The sequence below is a fragment of the Watersipora subatra genome, chromosome 6, assembly GCF_963576615.1.
Source record: "Watersipora subatra chromosome 6, tzWatSuba1.1, whole genome shotgun sequence".
NCBI classification, from domain to species: Eukaryota; Metazoa; Bryozoa; class Gymnolaemata; order Cheilostomatida; family Watersiporidae; genus Watersipora; species Watersipora subatra.
In genome coordinates, this window is record NC_088713.1 from 56,592,506 (window position 1) to 56,605,475 (window position 12,970).

The window sequence follows — 12,970 nt, forward strand, 5'->3', positions numbered from 1 at the left end:
ACAGGGCATTTCTGTGTCATTTTTGCTAAGGAGGCATGACAATGGGGTTTAACAAGTCTTTAATTTAATAGATAGAATAAAATATAGCATACCTTATTTACTATGCCTACTAGAAATAATGCAGTCAAGCAGTGATTACTTGTCATTAAAAGGTGAGAAGAAATACTTACATCAAATTTTATTTGCGCAATTAGCCAAATCGGCCTCGTAAACAAATCTATGCCATTTTTAATACGGCGCGTGTTCGCTATCACCGATAACACATAGGTCCTTAGTCTGTTTCCGCTATCGCCTTGTTAGAAACAGCTATCAGCGTTGATAGTAGCAGTGAACATTTAATAACTCTGTTTAAATTGATTACCACAGCTAGCTATTATGGATTACATAATTCATTATAACCAAGTTTTACTAAGCCAACAAGCCTTACTAACGGAAAAAGCCGATAATGTAAAGTTTTTTTATGATATTTGGAGCACCATCTACAAAAAGTCAGAGAGGTTCATAGAACATGCTTAATTATTAAGCTACCATAGACCCTATCTTTTGCCACCTGTTGACACGAAAATGCCCTGTAGCCCCAGACTATCTTGACTGTTTAACAATCCACCTGTTAACGCTGCGAGTACGAATGTCAGTCAATAAAAACTGAAAAATGATAAATTAATTAAAAAGAAATATAATTGCTTTGTAAATTTGAAGATATATCTGTTTAGAAAATTTAAACATAAAACCCATATCAACAAACCCGATACCCGAAAAACCCGTAGGCAAAGAAATACCAGAGCCTAGCACTACTAGCTACCCGATACTCGAAAAACCCGAACAGAAGGGGGCGGGTCTAAACCCGTTGACCAAGAAGTACTCGTGCCCAGCACTAGTATAGACCTAACTATAGCAGTGGCAGAAATGAAGGTCAGCGTAGAGTGACCAATGGGCAAAATGAGATGCCACGCTGGTTTAGGGACTGGAGGATTATCAGCCACCAGTAGCATATTATGCTTCAGCTGCAGTGCCTACAGCCGCTACTGAAAAGCAGTCAACCATGGCAGGGGTAGTACCCAGCCAGGTGAAAAATAATAATACAGTGATTATGATAGCATGGCTATGGAAACAGTTGAAACACCTGTTGAAAGGACTTCAACTGAACTTGTAGAAAGTGTACCTCTTAGGGTAGCCACTATAGTGCCAGCTGTAACTTTTGAGGTAGCCATAAGTTCTCAGCTAAGTGTGAAGACAAGCAAGTCAGCATTGCCTTTGAGAATGTTGGAATAGCTGGCAATGTAAAAATGGTTTCAGCTGTTGAACATATCACTCAAGCCTGAAACCAACATATGATTTTGTTTCATTAGATGAGACAGTTAGCAATAAGCAGTCAACAAGCAATAGCGAAGCTTGTGTAAGCCAAGTTGATAGGAATTTGAAAGGCTTGAGTGCACAAGCGAGGGATAATAGCAGAGCTTGTTACCACCCGTCTAGACCACCAAGTTTAAACAAAAGAGCTAGAAATAGGACTGGAATGCCATGGGTGACATTTGTTTTGTTGTCATTCTTTGCACTGTTGGCTGTGGGCCAAGCTCAGTCTATGATGCTCTATAGAACTTGGCATACAGTAGCCAATATTCGACTACCCAATTTACTACCTTGTATATTACCTGACACTACTGCTGCACATGAGCAGTACGGCCTGATGTTGACTCTGTAGCCTATAAACCTAACTTCATACAATACAAAAGTGCAGCACTTCATTATTCACTCTTACTGAATGAGTGCAGCCGTTGGCCTATAACCTGAAGTATTAATGTAATTGGTCTACAAACCTGTTTAGTACAACACTCTCTATTTAATTAAAATTTAACAGTTAATAAAGTTTGTTCAAGTAGATAACCAATTTATCGTAGCAATATTTACTTGTAAGTAACAAATGTGAAGGCGGGTTACCGGTGCAAGGACTGATTTAAATAAGACGGAAATATGCCGTGACAAGACAAAACTGTGCTCAGTCAATCGTAACCCACAATCTAACACGTCCCTTTCTTTTATGAGTTTATGGGGATCCCCCGTGAAATCATTAAAAGTTAATTATTAATATGATATAACTGGCACTATGTCATAGTATAGCGTAGCGGTCTCAGCATAATTTTACATTATTAAAGATGTAATTGCACCAATGAAGTCATTCACAGGAAATTAGGACCGATATAAGGTTAAATCATCAGCTACAATTTGATGTAATTTGTGTCTTGGTAGACCAGCCCTCTTCAGAGATTTAAGCGTTTGAATGAGATCAAACTTAATAAAGTAAAGACGCGCTGAGCGCTCGTTTTCCATAGACCTGGTAAATATATTATATTAGCTGTATCAGGCGAAATTAGTAGCCTATGTCTTAGTCAAGCGCTCAAGTTTGAGCTTTATAATCCTTTACGGGGCGTCATGCATAAACGTATGAGAGAATGCGAGGTGTTATGTCGTGGATTACGACTGACCGAGCAAAGTTGCGTCTTGTCACTGCCTATTTCCGGCTTATTTAAATAATCTCGGACACCAGTTCGCTCGCTTTTACATCTGTTACTCACAAGTAAAAATTGCAATGATAATATTGGTTGTCTACCCAAACGAACAATATTAATTGCTAAATTTTAACTAATCAGAGAATGCTGTATTAAGCAGGTGTGTAGACTAATTACATCAATACTTTAAGTTATAGGCCAACGGATTCACTCATACACTAAGAGTAGATTGTATTTCAAGCAGTGAATTGTTCTAGGGTGTTTTGATTTAAATAGCCTATAATAGTTTATTCATTTTATTAGAATATGCATGGCTTAAAGAACACTTCAAGAGTGCAAAATTTTGTGCACGTCTGACTGTTGATTGCAAGAAGTTCAGCTGTAGGCCTGATACCATTAATATTAATTGTTTATCAATCAGTTAATATTTGTTAATTATTTCTTTTTTGCTGTATAGATACTGTGATGCTGTAATTAATGCCATTGATCAAGCAAGCTTAATTGCTTACAGCAAACTCCAATACATAATAGATTTCTATGTATGTTTTCAATTTGCATTCATTTAGTTTTGACCAATGATATACAGCCCCCAAGGATAGCCGACGGCGCTCATATGGGCGGGGTTTAATGATGAAGCTCTGTTGGGATTACACGGCACCCGAACAAACAAGTATGCTGAATAAAGCACCTTGTAAATTTACGAATATTATGAACTATAGTGGTTATTTTACTTATCTGTTGCATTCATTTTGTTGTCAAATAAATATAGTATTCCAATATTGTCACCGTTATGATCAGTCAGTTGCCATTCACAAGCATTCGTGATATTAATAGTCACAATCGTAAAATAGCTCAAATTCGGTTTTGCATTTAGATTTTGAGTATGAAAACTACACTGCACAGCTTTGCCTGCTGTCCCATCTTATTGGCAAGGTAAAACAATGTGAAACCGATGAAATACTTTGTCATTTTATATTAGGGGTGGCAAATTATTAATCAAAAACTAGAAAAAAAATGTCGTTGTTCGGGTAATTATATTCAACTTTAGGCATATACTACGACCTTTACTAATTTTAAAATTACTAAAAGTAGGTAATTTGAAATGTTTTATTTTGAATAGATACATTATTTTGGTTAGGTATTACCCCTACATTGCAGAAATTCAATGTTTGCTATTGTGACCCGCGGGGTCTACTGGCTGAATAAGCTAATGAAACGATAACAGCGATTCGTGTTTTCTAAAACCTAACAAGGCAACGCGACCGCCCCGCGAGAGTTGTGTTTGCTTTGAAACCCAGGCTAGCACAATCCTAATAGAGCTCCATCATTAAACCCCGCCCATATGATAGCCGTCGGCTATCCTTTTGGGCTGTATATCATTGTTTTGACCCAGGGGAGGTAACCATCTAAGTTAATATGAAGAAGTTGATTATATAACATTGACTTTTACAATGCATCTCAAAAGAGTGATATATCAAGATTTGTAGATGAACTATCATAACAGAAGGCTATGCCGAGATATGCTACGGTAATTTTAGATTTCCTTGGTGTAGTTGGTATATGCATATATGGTAATCGCCCGCCTAATAACTCATACGGTTACAATAGTTTCTGTGATGATGAGGAAACAAGGTGGTATTTTAAAAAAGCAATAGTATTTCTTTAAATAGCAATATAATTTCTTTCATATTCAACACAAATCCATAAACATGTTCATTGAGAACACTTGTCCTTTAATATGAACTTACATATAATTTTAGTAGATTTCATCTGAAGTTATCAGCATTTTGCTAGTTTTATATTCACCATAGCAAATAGTGATGTCATTTTGTATGTTTTTTTCTCTGGAAGATTTTAATCACAATCTAGTTCTGTCTATTTTAATTTTGAAACACCTGGTATTCAGATGACTTCAAAGTTAAGAAACAATCTCAATTGATAGAGAATTACTGATACTTTCTGATAGAATATAATAAGATTTTGTGAAAGTTCATCTTGAAAGCATGTGAATATAGGTTTTTGAGTTTTTAATCAGACAGACAACACATTTTTATCATGTTTGGTCAATTTATATTGGCGTAGCTTTTTCACTTTCAATAAACTGGGTGGGTCTGTTTTTATAATGCTTTTTCACACGAGAAATTGTTATCATCGCGGAACATCATTCTTATTATAATACTAGAGCAGTAAAGTGTTGTACGTCATTTTTCCAATGACGGTAAATACCACTCGGAAAAACATGGTTTTTATGAAATTTTATATGGATAAAAGATGGTTATGTTGAAGTACTAAACTGGCTGTTGATGATTTGATCCTCTTGCTGCACATCAGTTTTGAAGTGTTTCATTTTGTTCAGTTTTGGAGTGAAGTACCACTGATCATCAGTGTGACTCGCTTTATGATTACAATTATAGAGTTACTAGAATTATGACTTCACAAAATCACAATTATTCCAGAAGTTTCTATAGCACGCCATTTTTAGTCATTTTCACATTTAATTGTTACTTTATTCATAGCACCATAAGCCAAAGATACAGTTAGTCATACAAAAGCTACAGACTCGAGTCATTCAGAGCATTTCAGAGTTCCTCATAATCATAGGGCGGACCAACCACCCAACCAACCTGACCTCAATCAAAGAGTCACGACTAAGGATCGCTGACCTTGCTGGTAGGCACATATCAGACTGTCTCTGTTATTTTAATTAATCACATAATTAATTAGCGAGGGTTTTTGTGCCTGTTTAGGAGTTTGCCAATTTTTAAAATAAAGATCGGCCGATACCGATTCAGATACTTAATACCCATATCGGCACCGATACCGATTCCGATATTAAAATCGGGGCAACTCTATAATTAATTAAGGCGTGTTCTTGTGCCTTTTGGGGGTTGTCTGCACTTGTTGCCATTAGCCAACTATGTGACACGTTGTATTTGCGTTCAAGGCTTGCATATTGTAACAAACTGTTAGATTATGTTGGATTATGTAATATTGAGAAAAAACAATTGTTTAGTTCTTTTCCTTGTGTTGATACAATTGAAATGTTCACCATTACAGATCTGGAAGAAAATACTTAATAATCAGGTTTGTTCATCGTACTGCAGCTTCATGATAATAGAGGGCTTGTAGCACACGATATTTTATAACTTTAATAAATAGATGCAGCATAACTCTAGTCCGAGCTAGCATTACAATGTCATTTTTGGCTAGCCCTTACATAATTAGACACTAAGGCTATCCATATTATGTGTTTTAAAGGATCTGACAATATAGCTTCTGCAATTTGAAATTGTAATTTCTCTTATTTGATTTTTATAACATTTACGCGTGTCATTGAATAATAATATATATTTTCAGGTATAACTTCTGTTCTAACTAAATAAATTACCATAGCAATGAAATTATCACATCAGTCTTATTTTACTAAATAATGTGTAAATAAAAACTTGGTCTGTCAATAAAGATCATTTGCTAATAACGAACAATGTTTAGTGAGAGTGCCTTCATATATCCTATGTATTGAGTACTTTTGGGTTTCTCTATATGTCGGAAGTAGTATTTGTACACTGTCTGGTTTCTAGTTGTGAATGTCTCACAATTAAAAAGAATTTCTGAAAGATTTTGCATTTACGAAGGTGCAAAAATGCTGCAACTTTTACTATAGTAAAATCCATGTCTGTCTGTATGTCTGAAGTCAGGGTCAGAGGTCAGGGTAAATGATTGCTTCTCACGGGACTTGATCTCATGACATTCAGTTTGTTATATCGACACTAACACCTGCACTAATCAACCTCCTTTTCAGTGTTTCAGATTAATTGTGCACATACATATTCTCTGTGTTTTATGACAGAAAAAGTAAGTGGAGATAATATCGATGAAGTTTGAAATATGATGATTTATATTTCAACCTGATAAACTCCCATGATACACTGGATTTCTCTAGAGTTACAGGTTTGGATGAAACAGGAAAATAATTCAAATATGAAATATATTAGTAATTTGAACTTAAGTCTGAATTTGTGAATGAATGAAGGCATTTTTATGGAGGAGGTTTTATTTACTTGCCTTTCGTCAGATATAAATTAATTTATTATTACATTTACAGGTGCTAGTAAATATTAATTTGAGGTGTTAAGTTAAGAAACCTAGCCTGAGATCTTGGTCACTATTTATGACTTGTAGGTTACTATGTATATCAAGTGTGTTAGGTGAGCGTTAAACAGTTTTCACTGTATCCTTGTACTGGTCATTGCTTAATCTGTATAGTAATTATCATGTTGTTTACTAAACCCAAAAGTCGATATGGAGAGGATAACTCCTAGTTGATGTTTATTCAGTCATGTGCTAAATTTATGCTATTGGACATTTCTGAAGACATTTAGTAGTTGTTCCCTCACTACTTCCTAAAGACATCTAAAGAACATAAGTAAAAAAGAAAATCGTTTACAAATATTAAAAAGTTATTCTAATTTTATTAGACGGAAAATCAGACAATAATATCTGTAGTGAGGGAATATGGGCTGAATGAATCTACACATACAGTATTAATAACATTATAATTATGCTTTTTATCTTATAAAACCAGGTTGATAAGAATTATTACTGTTAAATCATTAAAAAAGCCTTGAAAAATACATATGGGGTTGAGATTACTTTGCAGACATTCACCTATCATGAGGGTACAGGTTCCCATTAACTGTGATGAATGAGGGAACCCTGTAGGCCTAATCAATATGGAAATCATGATAGATGTCTTTTTAGTTGTACTTATACTGTGTTGGGCAGCCATTATACATCCTATTTAGGTTTTTGTTGACAATACCTCGTAGTAAACACAGCAGTTACAACCTCCTAAGAATAAGAGATTATATATAAGTAGTATGTTTGTGTCACAATATCTGTAAAGGCTTTGTATAAGTAGGAGAACTGAGCATTAACAAAGTAGCTAGCCAATTATATCCTTGCTTGCAGAAGCTGGGCCAATCACCATTGAGATTTGCCTGAACAGTCACCAGTCAATAGGCTAGGTGATTGAAGTTCTTATACGGTTGTTGGAGATCATTGTGGAGATAGCTGAGTTTTGTACAGCCTTCTCATACCAGCCACATGGTGAGCAGATGTTTAACAATTGTCACATTGTTCTATTTCATTCAACGTTTCACCCATTAGTTCAATACTAGAATGATTGTAGATATTTTACTATATTATATTGTGGCGCTCTATGTTTATGCTAGTCTGCGCCTTCTTGACTTCAGAGGATATATTTTGCATAGATTGTCAAAATGAAATTCTTCCGAGAATAAATCAAGATTGTGTTTCGTCTGCCACTTCAATGAATCACTCATGTTTATTTGTCCAGGTGTTGGACTAGTTCACAGTGAAACAGACCCAGTAGTTGATATGCAGGATGGCTTGCACCTTTCTAAAAGCCAGGTATTATAGCTTAGGGAGGTTTAAATGCTTCCAAAGGTTGGTCGAATATTAGAATTTTCTCTTTCAGAAAATGGTATCCACTTGCTGATTTGATAAGTTTTAAGACCTTCAGGGTGACGATATGTTTAACTAAAACAAACTTTTCACCTAAAAGTCTCACAAGATGTCATATGATGACCTACGCTTAGGCCTGTGGACATTGTTGTTGCTCGATATGCCATTTCATTTCATACTATCTCATACCACTACATTTCATGCCAAGCCTTCTCTTACAATGTCATTTCATACCAAGCCTTCTCATACCATGCCATATCTTATCATACAATCCAGTACCATGCTATCTCATACAGTTCCACCTTATTTCATGCTATCTTTTACTGTGCCATCTCTTACCATGCCATCTCATACCATGCCCTCTTACACCTCTCCATTGCATACCATGCCATCTCTTATCATATCATCTCATACCACTTCATCTTATTCCATCTCATATCATACCATTCCCTCTCATACCACTCTATCTTTTACCATGCCATATCATACCGTTACATCTTACACCATTACATCTTATACCATTACATCTCATACTTTGCCATATCATACCACTCTATTTCATACCGCTCTATTTCATACCACTCTGTCTCATACCACTCTATTTCATACCATTATATATCATACCACTCCATTTCATACCACTCCATTTCATACCATGTCATCTCATATCATGCCATCTCATACCATGCCATCTTATACCACTCCATTTCATACCATGCCATCTCATACCGTGTATGATTGCATATAAAGCAAACTTTAAGTTTTCGTGTCTATGTATGTCTTTCAAGGTTCAAATTTAGTATAATGCATGAGAGCTCATGTTCTCCATCTCTATTCATCTTTAGAGGCAGGGATTTTAGCTTGTTTAATTAATCATTTGTCTAATATTGTCTATTAACTATTTAAGCATCATAGAGTGTGTTTATTGATGCCATGACGATAACAATCTGGTTTCCTGTTTTGAAAAACGCTTAGAAATGGAATTGTTGAGCCAAAAGATTGTTATTGGCTGCATGCGATTGCCAACAAAGCTGTTTTATGGGAGACAAAACTTGATTGGCCTAACCATTGTGTGGGCTTCGCAATAAAAAGAAAAGTGAAACCCTATTGATAAGCCGGTACATCGGCTCACGGTCTGTACTTATATAACCGTGAAAACCGATACATCGGCTTACCATAGCAAGAAGAGTTAAGAAACTTGGTCTTAGATCAGTATTTGATCTTTGCAGGCTATTAGGCATATGTGTATCACGTGTGTTCAGTGAGGGTTAAACAGTTTTACACTGTATCCATGTACTGGTCATCACCTAATCTGTATAGTAGTTATCATGTTGTTTACCAACTACCAAAGTCAATATGGGGAGGATAACTCCAAGTTGTTGTCTATCCGTAGTCCCGTGCTAAATTCATTTTTGACTTTTTGAGGACATTTTAATCACTGTGTTGTGATTTATAGTAGCTGTTGCTCCAATACTTCTCTGTTCTGCTCTATTCGGGACTCAGTACTTCATGAATAAAAATATTTATTCCACAATTAAATTGATTTAAAATAACTAAAATACATAAATCTCTATCATACTCAGACCCATTGAAATCTCTCAATGAGCATCACTATGATAGCAGTTGTCGTGATTCAGTTTCTCCTTGTTACCTTTCTTAAAGTATAAACTGACAAACTGCTTGTCCACCCCTTCATCATGTCTTTTCAAATGATGAAGGGAACTCGTTACTATCATAGACTCAACGGTTTCCACGGCTAGTAGACCAACATGTTGGTCTAGACTGCTTTTTGCCAATGCATTTTACACACAAGTTATGTGTTTCACAGATGTACATAGCCGTGGCTTGATATGAAGATCGGTGATGTTTGAAATCTTAAACTGTGATAAACAACTTTAAAAATAACCTTCATAACTAACATATTTACTAGAACTATTCAAGTGGTAAATATAATGATAAGATGAAGCAAAAGTCCTTGAAATAAAAACATCTAGATATATACTTAATGTCAGTATTTACATTTCAGATTGATTAAAATCCTAATAATTCATATTTTGTCAAATTTTACCACTAGATTGAAATTAGCTTTATTTGTGCAGGTAGAAAGCCTGAGTTTCTTGGCTGTTATATACCTCGGGCAGTGGTCAGCCCAACCACAAGAAACACAGCTCCTTCTGAATTACCATGGTAAACACACCCTTTTAGACTTCCCCGACAACCCATCAGTGAGTATAGAAATGAAATCTATGCACTAAGTGAAGTGTCATAACTTTTTTATTAAGGTATCTGATCGGTCATGTCACACACTAACCCTGTCATGTGCTTTTTGGTCATGTAAGGTTTTTGTTTGGGCACTTCCTGCACTTTGCACTTGTCATACCATGTACTTGCTCTGCTTTGGAACGCCTGGTTCCCATATACGTAGTAAAGCACCGGCGACAGCGCCGCAGGCTATTAGCGGTAAAATGGGAACATACGGGCCGGGCACCGCCGTGGACCTCCGGTAGTTGCCAGCGGCAACGTTAAAGTTTAGCTCTGTTCAAACTTTGTGAAGAGGCCCAGAAAAAACCTTCCCAAAATGCACTGTAGAGGTGAAGGTCAACATTATTAAAATGGCATGGCAAGCGAACATTTTTATGCCGTTATTAGCAATTCAGCTTTATGTGAACAGAAGTTGCTAAGCCGAGCATCACAAGCGTTCGCTTCGCAATATTAGGGTCGGAGTCTCCCAATCGATATCAGGCTTAATGTACTTGGCCTGTCATTTTATTTTATTATTCTGGCATTTTAATTTATGTAATGTTAGTTATTATCAGTCGATCGTCTCTTTGTTACCTAATTCTTAGATATTTTATGAATTTCATGATGTGTGATGTTATTGTAATTATTGGTATGTGTTCTGACTCTATCACTGTGTTTCCATGATGTGTGTAATTCACAAATTTGAGCCAATCCGCAAGCTATCCGCTTCATGGAAATGGCTTGAATGCGCAAGCTAAGCGAGTTTTGTGATCCGCAAAAACGTTATCGAATCCATTGCGCTGGCGAATCATGGAAACGGCACTTGCGAATAATACGCATTAGCTTGAGGGCTATTACATTATAAACATTTTCACGCTTCAGTCGTTTCTTATTTCGATAAATTTGCGCAGTCTTCAAATGCAGTCTCCGGCGATGTTCTAAATGATGTGCTAAGCTTGGCGTAACAAGTCTGCGTAGATATTCTTAGTCCTAAAGCTAATACTTGACCAGCTACTCTAAAGCTAATACTTCACTAAGCGCTATTCAAGCGCTGGTCAAGCGCTGGCGTTAAATCCTCTACAACAGTGCAGGTGTTCATTGAAACGCTCTCTTGCAAAGTAACTCAACTTGGGAATCATGCGAATTATGTGAATTATGTGAGTCATGGAAACATAGTGTATAACTCTGCAGCTATAACTCTGGGAATTAATTGTGGAGGATGAATACCATAGTTATAAAATACTGTTGCTGGAAATGCTTATGGAAACCTTATTAAGTACAATCTGAAGGATATCTGGAGCTTATTAAAACATTCAGAACACAAATTGACACATACTGAGCTAAAATTAAATTATAGTATTTCATATTATCTCAAGTTTTCTTTACACTAAATTTCAGCTGATGATTTATTATCCACCTGCGGGACCTGCTGGTTAGTGCCACCTGCTTAACTGGTCATGTAACTACAGCTGGGATACATGCATTCAGGTTACTATCTGCAAATACCTGCTTCGTCTGCCATGATTCCTAGACATACACAACAGGCAATGCATATGCTCCCTCCTTCACCACTCAGCCAATCAGGTATGCTGTTACTGATAGTACTTGATAAAAGTTCCAAGCTGCGAAGCTTAGCGCTAGTCAAGCTAGTAACGGATTAGCCTGGGCATGGCTCTCGTGGGGGATTGGGAGAGGGAGTCTGGGACACCTAGCAACACGCGGGGAAGACAACTCCAAAAGTCGACTTTTGCAGTCACTAATATCGCAATCGTTATTTCCAAAAGAGTATCATGTGACGGTCTTATTTATGATCTACGCGAGTATTATGTATTATTTTTAATCTGAATTGTCCTCAAACAAACGCTGGTTAGTAAGTATGAAATGATGGTTGCATAATAAATCAATCACATGAGTTGTATTATTTCATATATTCAATTAATTATGTTTTGATTTAAGGATAATGAAAAATTAAATCAATTAAATAAAAATTGCACAACTAATACAGCTAAATAGATATTCATGGGAAACAATTTTGCAACTGCAATGCGTTTTACATACGGGCATCAGTAAGTATCAATACACAGTTGGGATTCTTTTCTAATAGTCGGTTAGCCTACATAATCCATATTATATATAAATTTAAAACTGCATCGTGTCTAGCTATAGCTATTGAAATCTGAGAATGACAGATCTGCTTGGTGTGGGATTTGATCTCAGAACCTCCCATTCACCCATTCATCGCATCTGGCTTAGCTTAACCAATTAAGCTAAGTGATAGTCTAACCGATTAAGCTAAGCCAGATGTAATGAATTCATTATTTTATTGGTTAAAATAAGCCTTGCACTCTGCGTTATGCAATGTCACTAAAGCTTGCTTTCATGGCTTTAAGTAGGATGTTTAGCAATACGGATAGTAGCTTACTCAAATTAGTCATTGGCAATGTGCCAGGCTAATGGCAGTGGTAGGCAACTACATTACCTGTCGCTGTTTATAAGCTGTTTTTAATACCGATGCCATGCCCAGTATTTGGCTAGTTTTTCATAAATTTCTAAAAAGATTTTTTTGTATATTTTTCATAATTGCAGCACCTAATTTACATTTTTAATTCAACACCTACATGTAATCTACATTTTTAATAAAGTAGGTCGTCTTAGTACCCGGGTATACTAACATGGCAGATGTCTGTTAGAAGTCAGTACTTGCAATTCTGTCTCTGGCTACATATTTGTTCTGA